This window comes from Dermacentor variabilis, chromosome 5 (genome assembly GCF_050947875.1).
Source record: "Dermacentor variabilis isolate Ectoservices chromosome 5, ASM5094787v1, whole genome shotgun sequence".
Taxonomy (NCBI): domain Eukaryota; kingdom Metazoa; phylum Arthropoda; class Arachnida; order Ixodida; family Ixodidae; genus Dermacentor; species Dermacentor variabilis.
Window position 1 is genome coordinate 125,791,605 of NC_134572.1, and position 21,829 is coordinate 125,813,433.

Here is a 21,829-nt window from a genome sequence, read left to right on the forward strand (position 1 = left end):
TGAATACACGAGAAAATACATTCGCAGTTCACCTAATATACTGCTCTCATCACAGATGCGCAATAAAGTTGTCAGGTGTGAGCACAGCAAGGTACATGAAAAAACTCAGCTCCCGAATTTGATGCAAAATCGCTTCATTCTATGCAAAAGCTTATATCTCTCATCACGTGGATATGCATTTTCAGTAGATTAGTTATCAATAGGCACCATTTTCAAGACAACTAGACTCTCGGGTATATATATATATATATATTGCTTGCTTACGGGGGGTACGAGCCGTTCATTGTCTTACCTGACAGACAGATTTCTTGTTGGGTAGGCACAGAAACGCTTACGCATTTAATAAATACCACACGTACGCCTTAGAGCACACAAAAAGAATATGGAGCAGCAGGAAGCAAATATTTCCAACAACTATGTCTTAATCTTCAGGTAGCTCTAACTAAAACGAAGTGTTAGAAACACAGGTGAAGTTACAATCACAAATTCCACTGTTGCGTTCCTATGAGTCATATACTGTTGGTTCGTGCGTGTATGCTCGTGCGGATGCACGCACGTGCGCGTGTTTGCACGAACGATTACATTCGTATGCCTGCGCTGGCCCCCGGCACCCGGCGAGCGTGAATCGGAATTCTCGCGTTTCGATTTCGAGGTGGCGACGAGCGGAGCGCGAGAGCGATTCGAAGAAGGCAATTGCCGCCGGACCTAATGGCGGAGGTGGGTCAGCGCGGCTGGAGCCGAGCACCGATCGCCGCCTCGTCGTGACCGCTGTTAGAGCGTTTGCAGAACGCCACAACGTCAGCCGAGCGGCGTTGCGGGCGCCGGTCCAGTCAGTGCGAGGATGAGCGAGAAGCGCAACGTGTGCGTTTGTTTTCAGGGAGAGATAGGCGTCGGCGTAATGTTGAACCGGCGACATTGTGTTGTACTGTACATTGGACTGTGTTAGGCATGGCGCTGTAAAGCTCGCGAACTTGGATTGATAGACAGACGGATAAATGGAGGCACCCGCCGCCGTAGCCCAGTAGCAACGGCGTGGCGCTGCGGATCTCAAGGTCATGGGTTCAAACCCAGCTGCAGCGGCCGCATTTCGACGGGGTGTGGAATGCAGAAAACGCTCGTGCACCACGCATTGGGTGTACGTTAAAGAACCCCGGGTGGTCAGAAGTACCCTAACGCGTGCCTCATAATCAGAGCGTGACTTTGGCACGTAAAACTCTGAGGAGGAAGAACAAACTTTATTTGTAGAAATGATCCGACGATGGAATCAACCGAGGTAGGCGGCGTCCACAGTCCAGGATTCCGCGGGCCCTAAGCCTTGAAAATTGATTCGCGATTGCGTTGGCATTAGGAGTGTCAAAGTGCAAGAACGGGTATTTGAAGGGCGGGAAGTCGGAAAAATAATATATATATATATATATATATATATATATATATATATATATATATATATATATATATATATATATATATATATATATATATATATATATATATATATAGAATATGCGGTGAACGCAGTTTAAATGAGGTGCTCATTGTGAGAAAATACACTACAACTGCATATGAAAGTAAGCAGAGCCAACCGTGCAACTACCGTGAAGTTAGAAACACGCTTTTTCCAACCTCCCTATGGGTACCCATGTACAGTGTGTTCCCTTGTTGAAGGGAGCACATGAGTGCCGAGCCCATCCGGATAATTCAATCTGGCATTTGTACAATTGCCTAATTTCAAGAAAATAATTCGTGGTCGGTAGTAGGGTCACCTTTCTGCACACCGGCGCAGTGCACTGGCATTGCTTCCGTAGGAACTTGCAGCTAGGGCGCAAGCAAAGTGAGGGCAGCACATTTGTGTGTTTCCTGTGACAGTCGACGGCGTTGTAATTCCTACCGCACCGCATGTTTGCGGAGAAATGACTCCGAGATGCGTGGCAATAGCGCGATACCAGTGGCGTGGGACTTCCGTCTTCGGGGTCGCGGTCTTGAGCCAGAAAGTAAAGGAGGTTGACTCTTCATTTTTCTATGCTTATCATCGGCTAGTCTGCACTAAAAACGAAATGAAGATAGAGCTTTCAAAGGCCAATATACCCATCTATAATCTGTTCTTTATGTGCCTCCTTAATGGCCGTTTAGATAATGATTGAGAAACAATACAAGATATCAAAAACAACGTTGGTCGTCATTACCGTCCATGGGAAAGTTATCTTGCAGCTGTCTCCGGCTAAAAACTTGTTTTCAATCATGCCTTGTCATCTATTAAGAAAACACAGCTGGTAAACACAAACAACAGCGGTCGGTCGTAAAACAGCGCCCGTTTCACGTACGTGGGAGGTAAATGGGATTGGTCGGTATGTGTGCCTCGCTTTAAACGCAAGTAAAAAAAAAGGAAGTTTTATAATGGCTTCCTCCTGAAGGACGCCTGCGGGCAATAACGAGGAAAGTGGTATGTCGCGGTCGCATCGGAAATGGGAGATTCGACGAAAGCACTTTGGCAGACAAGTCATCGAAGCACACGCACTGCTCTCGTCTTGCTCGTTTGGCAAGCTGTTCCTCAATAAAAAAACTGACAAAAAATTACGAGCAATCCCAGTCTGTGAAGGTGGTTGACCAGCGAAGCTGTGTAGCACACGACAAAGAGGTGACAGAATTTTGAACAAAAGTACGAACAGGTTTATTGTCTTGATTGGTGGTCGTCGTGACGAAAGGCCCGCACGCACATTTATTTTTATACATCCGCGTTCGTTCGTGTTATACATTCGTTATATACATTCGTGTTTCCATTTTTGCGATGTATTGAGGCAAAGAATTTGAGAGGTGAATCCTCGCACGGACTGGCAGTGGGCAAGTGCCGTCAGCGCCTTCGCAGAGGGAGGGGCAGCATGGGAACGCTGGCATGATGAGCGGCAACGGAACCAGCTGTGGCAGAAGATGACGATGACGAACGCGCGAGCAGTGGAACGAGCCATTGCTGATCATGATAGTTTTTGCTCGCACAGGTTTGTTGACGGACACGAGAAATGCACGGAATCCTAGCCCGTAAACAGCTTCGCCGTAGAAGAAACTGAGCTGTCAGGACTCCGATTTAGTTATGCCAACGGAATTCGGTGCGATCGTTTGCCTTTGCATGGGTGCAGTATTTAACAAACTAGGCGATCGGACGGGAGTCTTCTGCCTCTGAATGTCTTTTTGCTGATTAGTCCGTAAAATGAAGAGTGCTTGCCCCGTCTCATTTTCTCACGCTTTCTGCGGGTTCAAAGTAACTGTGCACTATTTATATACTGAAGCCTTATGGGGGGGGGGGGGGGTTCTTTATCTTACACAAAAAACCTGCCTTATGCTAATATCGTAAGTCTCTCTCTCTCTCTCTCTCTCTATCCGTTTAATAGAACTAACACGTGGGAAAAGAGATTTACACTTTCTTTCGGCGGCTCATTGTCGCCTGTTTCATCTTCATTGCACTGCTGATGGAAACAAAGTCAGAGAGAGAGGCGCAATGAATGGGGAGGGGAGAGGAGGGGGCAGGCTTATCAAATACGCCGCCAACGCACCTTCGTAGCCATTGAAACATGTTACAAAAAGGACTATTTGTAATATGAGGATTTCTTTTTCGTGTAAACAGGCTTAGAACTATTACTGGTACCGTCACTTTGTCAGCTGTTATCGAAAAAAAAATAATTATTTGACCTCGCAGGTTAGTGATTTCGCGCGATCTAGTATTGATATTGCTTTTCTTGTTCTTTCTTCACAGAATGTTTACTTTGTTTTCGTATATTTTTTTTCATTGCTTTATTCACTCAGAGACCCTGAGTTCGTAAAGAAGAGCGAGGAAGTCGCAGGTAAAAAGCGTTTTCAATGTCTCCACCTGATCACTCAGTTCATTCACATAAATGTCGTTGTTGTTCGTTTGTTTGTTTGCTAAAATTATGCATGCTTCATGGGAGGACGGAACACGCACACACAAGCACACGCAACAACATGCACGCGACAACGCAGGTAACACGTACATAAACTGGCGAACAATGAAAACGTCGGAAGTCTAGAACCGCCCATTTTGCGTACACCATGCAAGCCTCATTAGAGCGGAAAACGAAAAACGGCTGTGCAAATCGACATTGATATCGCCGCGGCTAACAGATCAGTGATTGCTCGTCACTGGAAGTATATCCGCCAACAACGTGTGTTGTAGTAAGCAGTGTTTGCCGACTGCAAAGATGATTCATAACTTCGTTTCTCGCGTGGTTGCGACCGTGGGCTTAGCGCTGTCGCATTTTGACCTCTGGCTCAATGAATCCATTTTACGAAGCTCACCAGCGTGTTCGGTAATCAGGACCCGTCACTCTACGTGCGTTCTCTGCGGACAGGTTATTATCCAGAGCCGAAATCGAACTGCCCGAAGTGGAAGCCCTGGAAGTTTTCAGCGAAGGATTTCGAATATGTCGGGGAGGACGGACGGGACGCTTTGGATTTCCGGATACATCCGGTGGGAACGGACTTGCATGTGAGAGCACGCACCTTCTTAGAACGACGTGAGTGGTTATATCAGAAAGGCGGCTGACTTTAACACTCGTTCTCCCTTCGTAAGTAAGTGTAGTTTGTAGTTCCTCACTGCGGAACGAGCTTCTAGGAAGCTGAGAGAGAGAAAATGTATGTTTGTTCACATGTGGGACGGACTGGCATAAAAATCGAGACCCTCGGTTAACCCCCTCCCTGCTCGTTTCTGTGTGTATATATATATATATATATATATATATATATATATATATATATATATATGTAATGTATATATATAGATATATCTGGAAGAAGTATGGTTGTTGCAGAGCCCTAATGATGTTATCCTACACTCACGCAAGACACTAAACACCCACACACACACATTATATTATATATATATATATATATATATATATATATATATATATATATATATATATATATATATATATATAATGTGTGTGTGTGGGTGTTTAGTGTCTTGCGTGAGTGTAGGATAACATCATTAGGGCTCTGCAACAACCAAACTTCTTCCAGATTGGGTTTTATCTACAGTGCGAGTATTTATGCTGTCATAGAAGCGTCTGCACTCGTGAAATGCGTCGTCAGCACAGACGGCGCTGACTGCTGAAGAAACGGACTCTCTGCCCATCCCGCCTTTTTTTCTACGCAATAAATAGTCAAGGGGGGCGAGACAATAAGTTGCGATGCATGAAAAGTAAAGCTGTTTGCGCGCATGAAACCTTGCAGTGTGATACTCACCGCGATCGCCTAAGGTTTACCGGCTTAGGCAACTCTTCTGCCGCAAAGTTATCTTTAGTTACACAGTGACGCGCAGTATACAGGGTGATCATTTTTAAGTTATATGAAATTCTTAAAAGTAGCCTGTTGCAGATAACATAATTCTAGTCCTTGAGCTGGGATATTTGGAGAAGCGGACATTGCATGTCACGAGAAATCGAAACACATATTAATTAATTAACTAATTAGGAAATATGAACTAATCATATTCTAAATTAATTACTTTATGGCACATTTCCAATTTACGAATTGTAGCCGGTGAGTTGGCAAGGCGTACCCACTTGGAATGAATTTCCAGAATTACGCTAGTTCGGAGATATGCGCCAGCGAACTTGCAAAAAATGCACTGTTATTCTACTTACTTTTATTTATCAAAGGGCTGTTTTATGCGGTGAAGCACAAGAGTAACTGGAACGTGGACGTGTTTCGTTCCACACCTTGGGAAATAATATCTCGAAGCTGGTGTCATCGTGGAAGTTCACTTGAAGTGGATACGTCTTGCAAGCTCACGGGCTACAATTCGTAAATTGCAATATGTTCCGTAAAGCAATTAATTAAGAAGTAGTATATCTTTGTTAATTAGTTGAATATGCCTTTCGATTTCTCGTTACAATAACGTCCGCCTCTTCAAATAATCCATCTCAAAGACAACAATTAGGTATCACCCAAAGGCGATATTTAAAAAAATTTCCATAAATCATAAACATGATCACCCTTTACGACTCGAAGCACGCAATTTGCGGGATACCAAGCGCCTGCATCTGAAAGTTAATGAAGATGTGAAACAATATTTGACCTGAGCATCATTATTCCTTAGCGTAGATCACCCCTAGTCATTGGTACGACAGAGGCGAGCGCATACAGGTCATCACGCGGCGCGCACATCTCGGAAACGAACGACGCGGTGCCTTCACTTCCTTGCCCGTGGCACTCTCCTTATACTTGTTTGTTTTCAACATGCACGTAGCACTATTGCGCTGTCGGTATCGACAGGTTGTCCTGCTCATTTCGTTGACCAGCGAGGGGGTCCTCCGGCGCCGCCGCCGAGCTGTTGAGTATGCGCGCCGTCATGCCGTGATCGCGTCGCTACGTGACCCCACCATGTTCAACTTTTCTACATACGTTTATCCTCAAAACCTGACTTTCGAATCTCTCCTCTTCCTCTTTACAATCTCTCTCTCTCTCTCTACGGACGACGCAACGACGTCGCCCCTCCCCACGCTGTGGCGCCGCGTCAAGTGTTTAGATAAGAGCTCAGTAGCCTCGCTACTCGCAGCGGCAAAAGAAGCGTACTTGTATACACGGGCAATAAAACGAAGCGGGGAATGGCGGCCCATTTTAATGTGGCCGGCGTGTCGACAAGTATCCGCATGTCCGGTAAATAGCAGAGAAGCAGAGGAATGTATACGTATGAACGACTGCGAGGACACCACGCGAAAAGTGATCGAGGGAAAACAAAAAAAGAAACAGATAGAGAAGGCAGGAGCAATCTGACAGATTGTCTTCACTGCGTAGAGTGACCTCGCGATGTTATACGATTACGCTTCCTTTTGCTGAAAGCGCCTTCAGTAAAAGTGCCACGGCAACGCACGCGACATATGCTATCGCCTGGTGTTTTGTTCTTCTTTTTTTTTTTTTGGAAGGGCCAGGGCTTCTGAACAGGTTGTGTATATTTATTGGCGAGGCTAAGTATTATTAGACTTGGGACACCCATCTTTCGCTCTACGTTTTCATTTTTTCTTTCTTTCACCTCCGAGTTGAGCCTCTTGGCCACGCTGCTGAAAGCAGGAATGCATGGTCGCGGTTGTGCTCTGCCATCTATGTGGCTTTTAGATGATTTCCCGCACTCTTGCTCTCACAAGGCTCGTACTATCTCGGAGTCTCCCCATTTCCACAAGGGCCGAAAACGCTGTCTTGCTGCTCGCCAACGAGGACGAGGGTTGCGGGATGGATGAGCAGGCTACTTTACTGCGAACGATATTAGGCGCTTGGTTGTTCTTGAAAACGTTCTTTTGTAACGTTAGGAAAACGGCAAGTTTTGTCCGTTATTCTGTAACGCTTAGGTTCCGTCACAATAAGCAAAAGAGATACATAGGTGAAAAAAGCATTTAACGGGATGGCAACGAAGACATGACAAGCACGATGACACTGCTGCCGTTTAAGACGGCGACAACGTAGGATCCTGAAAGAGACAGAGCGACAAATGAGACGAGAAAGGTAGGGGTCGTAACCGAAATAGGTTCTGGTTTGCTGCCCTGCACTAGGGGAAAGGTAAGAGGCGAAAGTCAGACGGAAAGAATAGCGAAGAAATAAAGCAAACGCTCAAAAAGAAAGGAATATACAAGATGTGCAGGGCACATGACAGAACTATAGTCTTTCTAACAGACCACTGGAACGTAAAGATTTCACTAGTGCCTTCACCAACTTGCGGCGTGACGATTTATAGGTAGCCGTTCCAGGACTGTCTGCTCCGAGATCGGTCGGTCGCCAAGACGAGCCAACACAGGTCGCGAGTGACAGCCTGTCACCGTTGTATTGAGGACCACGGCAAGGAACGTGTTCGGTAGTTCCCTCGCCCACGCAGTGGTCACAGGCAGCCCTGAATATAATGGATGCCTCTGCAAATTTTTCATGGGGCACGTGCGCTCCTAACGGCTGTTGGCGCTTTCCCGCTGGGCGTTTTCCTCGGTCCTTACGATCACTGTTTAATACGACCAACCGTTCCGCTCTGAGACGCGATGTCTACCTAAGGAGCACCTGACCACCCGACTAAAGAGTGAGAGAGAAATAGAAAGTGAGGAAAGGAAGTAGGGTTAACAACAGGTGATTTTCCGGTTTGTTAGCCTGCACTGCGGTGGGGCGAATAGGGGTTGGAAAGAGGACAGAGAGACGAACTGGCGGATTTCCTTGCCGGTCCGTAGAGGCACCTGGAGGTCAAATGAAACGGTCGTCATTTCGCCGCCCATGGCGAGCGAAATGACGACTATGGCGAGTTTCCGACTATTCTGCAGCAGAATGCTATCATAGGTTGCCTTCACAGGCTATACGAAACGTTTCTTTTACTTATATATTGATTTTCTCCCGCGTTTTCACCTGCTTCGTTTCTCCTGTGCTTCGTTCCTCGAAGGCGATCGTGTCTCTTCTTCTGAAAACGAAGTTACACGCAGAATCCTGTTTTGACATCGAACCGTTCGTGCAATCCAATTTGTTTTCGTTGCAGCAGAGATAGCCCAGTACCTTTCCTACGAGTACGCTAAATTTTCTGTAGCTTTACTTTAGTTCGGCGTGCCAGAACAGAGGAAGGAAATTTGATGATGCGAGTCGTGGACGACGATAGAAGAGGGACGCGCGGCGACTTTTAAAAGCCAGATTGCTCGAAAGCAGTTTAACTCGATCGGCGAGCGCACTCGCAGTGTTCTCTACTCGAGAGAGGTAGGATTCAGTTATCGCTAAGAACGCACGCCTGCTGCCTTGGCAACCGCGCAAGTTGTAAATCTTGAACGCGCAGTACGCAGACGCTGCACCGTGAACGAGGGGAGCGTATTATTAAGCCTCCCCTCCTCTTCCTATACCCCTTTAATATGCTTTAGAGCCATCCCTCAATAAGTACATCTTGTCATCATCATTAAGATTGAAGCTGCAGAAATTGCGACGGAAACCCAACGATGAAATTGCGGGGCTTGGAAATATCGGATGAGGCATTGGGTAGCTGTGAATGTGGCTGTAAGGTACGGCGAGACGAAGCCCATGTCGATATTTACGAGAGGAACAGATGAGGATAAGTTACGCACAGAATCGTTTATCTCTTCGTGAGAGGATGTAAGGCATATGTGCGATCTTCCTTTAAAAGAATTATTTCAGTGTTAGCTTTATGCGCACGACTTTAATTCGCGAACTCGCTTGGTCGGACTGGACGTTTTACGACAGCATGAGTGACAAACTCAAAACTTCTTTAATTTCGTGGGGCAGACAGGTAATTTGCTCATTATAAACTATACAGAATTGCGCTCTACCGTCTTATTCATGCGGAGTTTTGCAAAAGGGGGATATTACCGGTGTGATAAATCGCAATACGCGTGTGGCTAAATAAAGATTTGCAAATTAACTTTTTAAATATTCCCTCTAGGAAACATGTTCTAAGCGTGTAATTGAAGCATTGCAGTAATGAAATCATGTTTGGTTAGGAGAAATTCGAAGACTATAGCACTACTTTCGAAGCATACGCCAGTCATTGAAAAGTTGTACTAAACGCATTGGCGTTACAGTTAGCAGTCGTCCAAGGCCCTTCTCTTAGCAGTTCTAGACGATCCTGACTGGAACGAAAATGCAGCCCACCGCGGTCACGGTAAACCAACGCGAAAAGTTGCCATATGCCAGGCGGCTCTGTCAGCGCTTACGACATAGCTAGGACCGCTCATTTGCGGAGCGCCTGAACCTGTGTGTATTACACACACGCTCAAACCCATTTAGGTAGAGGGTGTCACAGATCTGAAGAAAGGCTGCATCGGCGCTCTCATTCACCTTTGTTGCTATCCACACCGGGAAAGACCAGCTGCATGTCCACGTGACGAACAACTGCGGAGAAGGCAGGCCGACTCTCTGGAGGCGAGGCCCGCTTGCGCGCTCGAAAAAGTCTCTGCAGAAAACGTGCACGAGACGAACGGTTCAGCGGCGGTGTAACAATCGCCGCGAACCGCCTTCCTCTCCCTGAGCGCCGTTTGAATTTCCCGAGCGCGCTACCTCTAGCTGCCTGGAATATAATTAACGTAATGAACGCGGCGGCGGCGAGCGTCACTGGACGCCAGGCGGCAGCCATCGGCAGCCGCTGACGATTCAGCGCGCTCACCTTCGGCAGACGTCGCGGCGCCGTCTGTTCCAGCTCTCTAACGCCTGTGCGGATTGTTGCCGTCTGCTCCTAATTGAGCAGGTCCACCAGCCACCAGGGGGAGCACACGCGCGCACCCGTGCACGTGAACTAATGCATCAGCGGCTGCGAACACACAACGCGTGCGGTGATGGAGGAGGAGGAGGTTCCCGTGCTGGCAGTTTGATGAAATGCGGCTGACTCACTCTCATCTGCGATAGAGCGCGCGCGTGCCCGCACGCGTGCTTGCACGCGTGCGAGAACTGCTTCGGAGTTTGCGCCGTGGTAACCGGCAGGCTGCTCTAAATGCTGGAACAGTACGTGCTCGAGCATTTGAAGAGTTGAAAGTTCGCACGTCAAGCGCGCTTTTCCGTGACCGCTACATCGCGTTGTTGGTACAAGCTGGCTGACCACGCTAGCTTGCTGCCACGGGTGTGTACCTCAGCCCTGACATACTGAAATGCTCTGGCCGCGGCCGCGGCCGATGTTCGTTAGGTAGGAAGGCAGATAATTATTTGAATGCCACACCAGAACGAATGGGGAGGTCTCCCGGTGCAGTGTATATGCTGAAACAATAATTGTGAGCAAGAAGTTGCCCTCAAGAAGATGGCGATGGGCACCGGGAGAGCCTGCGTGCGCTGTCGCACTAAAAGAATTGAAATGCTAAGGACTGCTCTCTCTCTCTCTCTCTCTCTCTCTCTCTTTATTTATTTCCTCACCCACCGTGGTGGCTTAGTAACTGGCGTTCCGCTGTTAAGAACGAGCTCGCAGGTTCGACTCCTGGCAGCGTCGACCACGTATCTATGGGGTCGTAATGCGAGAAGCGCCCGTGCGCATAAATTTAGGTGCACACTAACGAACCCCAAGTCGTCAAAATTAATCCGGAGTATCCCACTTCTGCGTGGCTTCATAGTCAAATTGCGGTGTTTGCAATGCCCCCTAATGTATATATTTTTTAAAATTCTTCCCACTGCCCTCGATTTCCTTTTCTATCATGGAATTTTTCTGTGCCTTGCAGATTTTCCCGGGACTGGTTTTCATACGCCCTAAATTTTTACCCGAAGGTGATCGCTTTCTACCATATTAAGGTGATTGGAATATCGGGCGCTAAGATGGTCCACAAATGAAACAACACACAGTTAACCCTATACCGAGACAAAGTTGATAAACTGAGGCCATTGTCCTTTCCATATAGCAAGACGCACACACGCCACAAACACATAAACATGCTAATTCTACGAGAACAAAGCAAAAAACACACGTAAATGTAAAGAAAGTAAGTTCAGCTAACCAGAAGAAGCGGTACATGTGCACTCGCCTTAAATAATAGTTCATGTCAGTTGCGTAATAAAAAGACTAATATTCGTGCACACACGAGCGTCATCGCTCAAGTGCCCCTGGAATAAGAAATAAAGAAGTGCTCCTAAAACCAAACACATTAAACATGGGAAGAGTTCGGTGTCCCTTTAAAGTCAGGAAAGACCCGCAACTTCTCTAGCCAAGCCCGTAAGTAAAAACAAAAGTATTGCTATGGAGATCAACAAACTTCTGCTACCAGAAAGCCGCCTAGGCAAAGCGAACGTCCCCGTTGAAGGCAGCCCAACAAGCACTGGCGCAGATTCATTTTCCGGTCACGAAATGAAGCGCCGTTTCATTTCCGTGCGGCGTCGTATTCCACCGCGCAGTAATTTGGGTCTCACCCCCCCCCCCCCCCCCCAGGGACTCCCCGCCTCAATCATGTTTAATCCTTCCATTATTCCAAGACACGGCAGTTGCGCCCGGTAAGACAGAGTTCTTGCGGAAGTTTAGGAGAAGGAGCAAAGAAAGGAAGAAAACAAAAGAGTGATGAAAGTGAATCTAAGACAAAGATGTCAAGTCGCTAACGTCTTCCCATGAAAGCAGCGAGAAAGGAAGCAAAGGCGGCAACTGCGTAATGGCCGCACTGAATCATGCATAGGTTCATTTTCCGCGAGGGTGGTCGGCGGTGGAAGTGGCGCCGAGACAGAAAACTATATAAGCGGCCACTGTACAGCGAAAGAAGAACAGATACGAGAAAATATTCGACGACCATTACCGAATAAGAGACACACGCACGTTGCTTTCCTGTGGGAACCCGCAAAGTGCACGCTGCCCCGTGTGGAGAATTAAAAGCGAGCGCTGCGAGATAAAAAATTGAGCGTCGCCGGAGATGGTGGCAGGGCTATCGCTCTGCGCTGGTTTCCCATGTGTGCCTAAATGTCGCTTGAAGGCTGCAGGGTAACGAAAAGTTAGCAGTTTCGCCCGGAAGGCGAAGCATCGATTGCGATAGGAAATTATCAGGTAGCTATACGAAGTAAGGATAGCAGCTTTATCGGCCGTATAAACAGCGAAACATTCGCTTACTAACTGAACTAACAAGCATGGCGTCAGTGCGCACAAGTAAACACGAACGCATCGCACTCGCTGTCAAAAGGCCGGTGTGAGCGAGCGCGGCAGCCGCAGCGAGCGAAGTGACCTTCGTGCGGTCTACCGCTTCAACGCAAGTGCGGCCAGAACACAGCGCGCACAAAGGGATGAGCCGTCTGTAGATGCCTCCAAGATACGCGGCGCGCGACTGCGCGCGGTCGTGAAAAGTACGCACTTGTTGGCGGAGTTGAAGCTGCCCCCCCCCCCTCCCTCCTTCCCTCCCGTGCCGCCTCCCCACTTTCCTCTATATATGACGGGCGAGATTGAGCCGCCATCGTCAGTTGTCCTTGCGGCCGGTCGCGAAATGCGCAGTTGCTACCGGAGCACCAATGCTGCAACCCTTCCTCGCTCCCATACTCCCACGGCCTTTCGCGCGACGGAAGACGGGGCGTTTGCTCTCCGCGTTCTTCCTTGGCGCGCGCCAGGTTGAGCCGCGATCGTAGGCTTCCCTCGCGTGCTTTAACTCGCACATACAGCATACGACGCGAGCCGACGGTGTTAGCGCCCTTGGACATCATATGGAACATCACGGGGACGGCGACGAGAAAATATGAGCCTGGAGAGCCCATATAATTGCTATCACAATAAAACGTAGCTGGTAGGGCATTACGGGGTATACACGTGGCAAAAACGCCTAAGGCAACGCGGTTTTAAAGTAATGCAAGTGGTGGGTACGATCCGTCTCGTTTTCTTGTCGACTGGACGAACAGTAGGCGTGGAGTGTATGGATATATACTCATATATTAGTATTTTGCATCTACTGCCACAAGAAATCGCACTGTTATGCTCGACGTCGTTCTAACACAAACACACAAGGAGGGTGTGTGCTTGGGCGAGCTGATATTTCATGATTTCACGGCACCGCGTGCTGTTATCGCTGGACCGCTTCGTGCTTTCAGTTTATTTGTTCGCGCCAATTCGTCTGCGTGCCTGCGGTATTAAAAAAAAGTAATATTGTTACCTTAATGTTGCTGATAATCCGAATGAAACGCGTTATGCTAAGTGTCGCTTTAAGCGTGTTTTTCTGGCAATGCGTATATTAACGCGATAGCGTTAAGGAGCTCGTGTCGCAGAAAAGCCGGTGTCGTCGGCGTCGGTGTCGGTGTCGGCGTCCGCGGCGTTGGCCGTGAGCGATAAATCACGGCAGGCACTTCGTAAATAAAAAGCAACTTCCAAGATGGGCTGGGTCGGAATCGAACCAGGGTCTCCGGAGTGTGAGACGGAGACGTTACCACTGAGCCACGAGTTCGATGCTTCGAAGCGGTATAAAAGCGCCTCTAGTGAACGCGGTGTTGCCTTAAAAACGAGCTGTTTCTAAGGCTCAGGCGTGCGTCGCTTGCTCAGGCGCACATTTCGTTGTCGCGCCGAACGCTGCGTTGCTCGACGCTCACCGCGTCCGATGCGGGGCGCGTAGTCGTTGCGCCGTAGCCCATTGTCTTACACCCCTTGGCGGGTCGACGGGAGCGCTGTCGCGTTCCACTCTTGAAGGCGAAGCTTAAGCGTCCTCCAATTTTTTATATAGGCATCCCCTTACGTACATTTGAAACTTCAAATTCATGACAGCTTCGTTATACTGCGGTTCTCTCCGTATTTTCCGCCTGGTGAAATTATTGTGCGAAAAATAACGCAGAAGAGATGTCTTTCTCGCAAGCACACTGCACATGAGAGCGCCAAACACTAATGAATGCATTGACTTGTGCACAAATGCATTGGTTTGCGCCTCGCCTCCTCTAATCGAATTATTTGACTGCTATTACGTGCGGTTCGCTTGGCGAAATGCGGTAAAAAGTAATATTAAAAAGGAAAAAAAGAAGAAAAGGAAACACGCTGTAATGCGCGCGGGACATAATGCGCGTACATGTAATAATAATAATAATAATAATAAAAACGCGAGCCCACCAAAACTGGCCTCATCGCGTGCGCGCCCATAAATGGCGGCAGCCACTTTCGTGTTCATGTTCGGAAGCGGAACATATTTGCTGCCGACGAACGCACGCTCACGCTTCTGAACGCTGGTCGTAAATTAGAACGGTCTCGCTTATGCGGGAAACAAACTGTCCCCGAGAATCAGGCGATGCTGTGTGTAATTCGGAATACACTACAAGGAAGCGCCCTGCCGCATATCTTTTTGGTGAAGGTTGAGCATGCAAAGGCAATTCCATCTCGTGTGGTTGGTCTGCTGGTAGGTGGTGGTGACGGTGTTGCTACAGGCGTGGTTAAGCCTGGCAGACCTGGCTGGCAACCTCTTCGCCTGAGCGTCTCTCTTTCCGCGTTAAATGTGTCACCGTGTGTCGATCCGTCCTGTCTCTTGTAGAAATGTGAGAAGAATGCGCGACACTTCCTAGCGCATTGTCCGCGGTCCTTCTGGGAAGACTAACTGCTACGCATGTTGCTTCTTGCTGAGCAAACGTCGGAACAGCGTTGTTCCTTTGAGGTGCCGAAACGTCACTTTAATGCTGCAGCTAAATGAAACGTAGCCAGCGCGGCCCTACATATCATGTTGTCGCGGCGTCGGAAACACGATGGTCAAAAGCACTGTATACGTTGTCAGCAAGAACAGTAAAAAGAACTCTTTTTTTTAGTACCACGTACTTCTTCCTCTTCCCTGAGTTTCCTTTAAATGTCCATGTATCTTCTTGCCGCAATACACACTCGTGTGAAGGCCGCCTTGAATAACTGTCGATAGGGTGCGTAAACGTTTACTGAGAGGCGGGCCTGCCATTTTCCTTGGTCACACTAGACTGTAACAAAGGTAATGCGATCTTTGCGCACGCTACGCCAATTGATGTTGCCTATCTTATATTTCACCTCAGAATCAAGCTGTACAATGAGGTGACGAGTCCTCGATGTAGAACGATGGTTGGAAGGTTCAAATGGTTCATAGCACATAACAAGAACGCACTACTGCATGCATAATTGTGCAACGCCGCTTATTCAAAAGACCTATACCTAATTTCGTCACCTACAAGAAGTCTTCTAAAATGATTTCAGTCAGTGGATGCGTTTGTGTATAGCGGCGTTGTCGCAGGTTACATATTAATGGAACATCACACAACGGCAGCCTTATCTTCCCTGTCAAAATGTTCCAATTATTATTATTATTATTATTTATTTGCTATCGGACGCCGAAAAATTTCGCCGAGGTACATTAAGCGCCAGCCTTCACGTAGTAAACCACTTAACACATAACATTCTGTGGTATAGAGGTTTACTTAATCGTTTCCGAATCACCTAGCAATCTTTTCGATAAGCTCTAAGCAACATATGGCAGTGCGAGCTTCTCAGCGGGCCTTCAAAAGTGCGTATAATCCGAACACGCGCGCCATGTGTGATTGTGGCCTCTGTTTCTACATCAGGTGCAAATGTCGAGAGTGAGAAAGGAAGGACAGGAAAGGCAGGGAGGTCAACCAGAAGGGCACCAGGTTTGCTACCCTGCACTGGGGGTGGAGGAAAGGGGAACAGAAAGAGGAAATCAAAAAGAGCAAATGTAAAAAGACACGCAACGTCAGTGCTTCGCCTAATTTTTGATGCGATAGCGTCACACGCAAACTTCACCCGCATTGGAATATCTGACGAGAAATATGAGGCGAGCCGAAGGCGTGGTATCCCGAACACAGTGCAGTCTGCCAACGTCCCAAAGCGCTAGCTGCCACGAGAGAAGAATGCGAAACGCTGGCACTTGACGCGCGCGCCAGACGTTCCGAAGAGCGACCTTGGCACGAGAGAAAAGCATGCGAGCGATCGTGCCCCAATGTTCAGAGCGTTCGGCAGCTGTGCTCGAAGGTAGAGAGGTTCGATGCAACCGTCTGCCACGCATTTCATTAACGCCTTATAGGCGGACTTCAGCCACTTTGGAGGTATCTATCCGAAAACTAGAGCTGTGATGAACGTACGCGAGCACTCCAACGTGGGCATGAAATCATAAGTTTACCTTACCCCCTTCCCCACATAGGCATAGAACCATTACTTAAATTATCGTCTCTCTTTCTCTGTAAGAGTTACAGAAAAATTGATTTGATAATGAGAATGTGCAAGGTTGCCCGTTGCGCACGCGCAGATCCCGAGTCGCCAAAATCATCGCAATGTAACTTACCTAAGAATGTTAAGTTTTGGCCTGGCTCTTTTAACGGTGACCAGCGCAACGTGAGTCGGCACTGAGACATAGGGAACGTGATAGAAGTATAGGTGAAAGATAAATGAGGATATATTAGAAAAGAATAGAAAATTTCGGGACGTGCTCATTGCAGCCTTTTCGTGATGGCATTGCAGCTCTATGTGTAGTGTGCAGTAATAATTACGTGTAGTCCTTTCTTTTGCTTATTGTGAAAGAAAAGAAAGACTCTCTGAGTGGAATTCGCTTCCATCGCATGTTATAGCAGTCGACGTTGACTCTTGCCGTCGCCGCTGAACTGTAGAGACCTGTACTGTTTAGCGTCTGTGCTCCTCAACCTCCTAAACAGAGAGAGAGAGAGAGAGAGAGAGAGAGAGAGAGAGAGAGAGAGAGAGAGAGAGAGAGAGAGAGAGAGAGAGAGAGAGAGAGATAAGGTGGGCATGTTGATTGCTCTTTGTGATTTCCATTTGTCTATTTCCATACTTCTCAACTGACGTGTGCACCTATGGAGGTCAATTTGCAGTTACGTCTGTATCTACATTGGTCTTCGACCTCACCATATTCGCTCTAACCTGCCGCAATGCTGCGTCTCTGATGTGCAAACCGCAAATAAGCAAGGGATGAATGACGAAGCAATACATATTCTCCCCAAGGGCTTAAGTGCACAGTTTTCTGCGTAACGAATGCTGAAACTGACTGCGCGTGCGCGACGAGAATGAAGACTCAAGTGCTCGGCGAATTGTTTGGGGCATTCAGGCACAGAAAGTATCCGTGCAAGCCAAGGGCATAGGCTGGCCACGACCTTAGCGCGAAAATCGCCACGCGTGGATTGGCTGACACGCATATCACACTGGCCATAGGAAGTAACGCGACGCCATTGTCACAAATGCGCGTGCAACAACCACAAGTCCTCAAAGATGGTCATGGTCTGTGACTATAAGCGCATGCTCTTCTTTTCCCTTCTCAAGCAAACGCAGGGTCGCCTTCGGGCATCAGCCACAGCGCACGGAGCAAGAGACTGTGTGAGCAGCATGGATTCCCGGAGGCACTGAGTTGGGCCCGCGTCGGTGAAGTGGGCACGCGAACAATGTACAGAGAGGAGACGAGACAGGTAAGTCACGTCAGACTACAGCTTTGTTAGGCCTCGGGCGCCAGTCTATACTACGGAACGTTGAACAAACTTGCGAGCTGCTTTGTGAGCCGGATTCCCGATTCAATTACGCCAGCTTTTGCAACGTCGGCAGCGTTCGAGTGTCCGCAACGTTCGAGCGTTCACGACGCTTCAACAATTGCGAAGATGTTGCTCGATTTTCTCCTAAAAGAGTATACAGCTTGGAAGGATGTCTGCGCGTGAGTGGACCACGCTCGATAAGCGTGCAGCAGGTGTTTCGCGGCAAAAGGGCAACGGGCCCGGCGTGTGGCCAGCGCTGTTTCAAGGAAAGGGGTCCGCGCCGGTTCCATTGTGGCTTCCCTTATCCGTCATTGGCGACGTTTCTATTCGAGCCAACGCTTCCTCCACTTGCGAAGCTACAGGGAGCTTTAGAAACAGTGCACAGAATGCTTAGCTATAGCGGATGGTGTCGGTATTTCGTACAAAATAATCCGAGCCGAGCTTGGGTCCTGCTCATACGCAGTGCCAATGATGCCGATTCGTGAGTGCGTTATAAGCTACTTGCGTCCGCATTTTCCAAACCTCACTAATAATAGGAGACAAAGAACCAAGTTCATCGACCGGCAGCGACGTCGTTTCTGCGCTACTGCACCGTGAAGGGGAGCACCGTTTCCCTGCGGTAGCCTTTTTTAATGGCTTCATTGCAAGATTAATCTTGACATTAAGTGCGGTCCAGCGACGCGCGGACCCCCAGCGCAGTTCTCGTGCTCGTCTGTTCTCCCTGCCCCTGAATTTCCGAGCTCGTGCGCGTTTCTTTCTTTTCCTCGTTCGCGTCCCTGGTACGTAATGACTGACTCGGACGCTGATTTTGACAAGTCCATAAGTTACGTCCCCGAAACGCATGGGCTTCGTAATACGAGGATCCTCAATGCACTGCCCGTTAAAGGAAAGTTTATTTGGAAGGCGTCGCATTTGTCGAGCTGCGCTCGAAAGCGAATTGGAAAATGCTCCTTTCAGGAGAATCGTGCGGACTTTCAGACGGCAATCGTGCATTTGAGATGCGATTTATAAACCTCGAAAAACAACCAAGTGGCTAGCAAGACATTGTCACACGCTCGTGTTCTGCTAAATTATTTTTTTCTCGATCGCTTCTCTGACAGCTGGGATCTTAAGAACTCTAAATGCCGATGTCTCGGCTGGTGGGTATTCGAGCTGGGGTAATATTGAAAAAAAAGAAAATGGCTTGACCATTGCACGCTTCCGCAGTTTCTATTCTGTGGCTAAAAAGTTTATAAGGACTTCATTTTTCAAGACTGTGATTAACGCGCCTCTTAGCGCAAGAAACCCGGAAAAATAAATTAACCTTTAAACTTTCCATTTTCACCGAGCAATGCTTCTGATAGATGTTTGCGACATTTTTCGTCTTTTTCTAGGTCCCACCTTTGAAAGTTTAAGCTCAAAGTTTATTTAACATAAATAAGGTATGCAGTTATAGGACGCACTTTTAGGACCCAACAAATTTGTTTAAGGGTTTCTACCAATTGTTATTATGGAAAAATAGTTCTATAGCATCTGATATGTTATTCTGCGTAATCACATAAAAGAAAAGTTTAGCTGAAATAAGTTAAACAGGAAATACAGTAGTAGAATCAGTTTCACAAAGCACTTATAAATTTTGCTAACAATTTTCTTTTTACACAATGAAAAAACATCTGCAGTGGAATAGAAAAAGAAAGTGAGGATGTGAGGTTCTTTGAAATAAGAGTTCGTTTGAAAGTTCATTGGTATACGTTGAATGGCGCAGTTCGTAAGGACTGACGCCGAACAACTGCCGCTGCAAGTGAAGAGACTGTGGACTCTTTCCCTGTTGGCTGCAGACGAACTTATTTCATGATGCAGTTGTGTGAACGTGTCTCCAGATGAGTGTAAAGAAGGAATATATGACGATGGCTACCTTCACACACACGCGGAAGGGATAATGTAAAGTTGAAAGAAGTCACGCAGAACGTGCGCGACTCTGAAGGTATACGCGCTGGTTCGGAACACAACCGAGAACTTGAGATACGGAGAAAAGGCAGCTCGAACGGCGAATCGAAGGGATCGCCGCACGACATGCGCCTGCAAGATTCCGCGCGGGATACTCCACTTGAGAACTGGATACAAAGCGCATTCGACCATGGGAGCAACAGGGTTACAAAGTGCACAGACCCAGGATCCACGCAAATATCGCAGGCTTGCCCGCGTCGCTCGCAAGGCGCAACGGTATAGCCGTTGGGACTAGGATGGGCATTGTGATCGGTGAGCTGCTTTGTCCGCCGTGGAGGCGAGCTTTTGACGCCTGGCTCGACTGAGGGAAAGTGAGCCCCACGAGTCGGCGCAGGGGTTTAGGGGGGGGGGGGAGGTGGAAAGGGGAGGGAGGTGGTAGTCGGGTGTTGCGTTGGCCCCACTTCGCTCCCGGTGGACTGCTCCCTCTGACAGCTGCGTACATTCGGACCTCGCTCTGCCAGCGATGCGGGCGCCCCTGTTGTGCCGCGGCGGAAACGTTTAGAGCGAGCGAGAGCCCGTGGGTGAAACCCGTATTCCTGGCGCGGCAGGAGATTTTCCGGCGCTGGGTCGAGCACAAAAGAAAAGCGTCTCATCCGCGATCATCGCTGTCACCGGCATTCAGGAGAGCTAGGCGAACTTTTGTCTCCTCGTGAAGCTGCGATTGGGGCCAGTGAGTTGACTTACACACCGCTTCTGATAAACGCGTGGTTTTCACGCAACACAGGAAACGACATCACGAAGGAGACGGGACAAATCTTTACCACACAAAGAGCGAACTCTACAAACAGTCGTTAGTTCGCGCCCTGTGCAGTGTGTGTGCCGTTCCGAAGTCGTTACTGTGTTGGGTTTGCGCAATGCAATGATTATCAGAAGCAATGTGTTACCTCTCGATCCCTACGTTGGAGACGCTTCCCTGTTTTCGGTACCCCAACACCGCTGCAGTTGTTCATGGGGCGCGTCCTTCGAGTGCGCTCCCGAGGAATGGTTCGCGTGAATAATGTGAGCAAAAAAAAAAAAAAGAACGACGAATCACGAGAAATAACTTTTCTTGCCGTTCTCATTTTTGTAAGTATATGGCTCCATAGTATTCACTTTCCCATGGTGCCAGAGAAAACACTACCGCCAATTGTTTGCCGGTGCTCCCTGGCGTTGTGAATGGCCAATCGCGGCTGTGCAGAAAGTTGTTCTAAGTTGGTGACCTCTTCTGACAGGAACGCTTGAACGACTGCTGCGATTCTTTCTCCTCCTCATTGATACGAATATCACAGATTGGTGCGAGAAATTGGTCGAACCAACTGTGATTAACGTTCTAGATCATGAAGGCAAATTTTGAACTGATACGGTCACTAAAGAAGTTGGAGCCCCAAGGTGCTACAAGACGAGTCCCCTGATTTCTTTTTCTCAATCCGACCAAACATTTTGCGGCATGCGCGTGTGCTGCGCTACAAGGCAATCGCGTTGCTTTTGATTGTAAGTGAATTTTCTTGCTTTCTCTTCTCAGACATCTGCGCACAAAAATGGAAGCCAGAGGGTGGGATGTGCTGCACTATGCTTCGTTCATGATTCACGTCAAACGTCCAAGACCAGTTTATGGGTGCATCTATTCTGTTAGATGCTTGTAGGAGCCAATCACGACCAATTTGGGCACGCAGCATCCGGGGCGCTACGCGCGAAGTTGCGGCTGGACGTCTTAAGTGGACAGAACGCATCCTCGAGGAGACTTGTTTTCCAACCGCTTTCTCGTTCAGTAAGGCGCGCAGAAGGCCGAGAACCAACGATCATTGGTGCTAGCACATTCTGTTCTCTCGATACATCTGAGGCAGTCTCGCCGCCCCTACATTTACGCGGAGAACCATGCTCGAAACTACCATTCTGCCCGCTCCACTACTCTTTGCATGACCGGGACCTTCGTCCCACCAGGGATGTAAAACTCAGCGCTTTAGGCTAACAATAATGATAA

General features: G+C 48.2%; 1 protein-coding gene and 1 long non-coding RNA gene across 2 annotated transcripts in view; one reads left to right on the forward strand and one right to left on the reverse strand.

Annotated features, from left to right (window-relative positions):
* The window catches only part of LOC142583145 (protein sax-3-like), a 181,969-nt gene that overhangs the window by 159,016 nt on the left and 1,124 nt on the right, over positions 1 to 21,829 (reverse strand). The gene's annotated exons all lie outside the window — the stretch shown is intronic.
* The window catches only part of LOC142583148 (uncharacterized), a 298,712-nt gene that overhangs the window by 60,062 nt on the left and 216,821 nt on the right, over positions 1 to 21,829 (forward strand). The window contains exon 2 of the long non-coding RNA XR_012828556.1: positions 17,690 to 17,823. This is a non-coding gene — a long non-coding RNA (uncharacterized LOC142583148). The remainder of the gene's footprint in view (positions 1 to 17,689; positions 17,824 to 21,829) is intronic.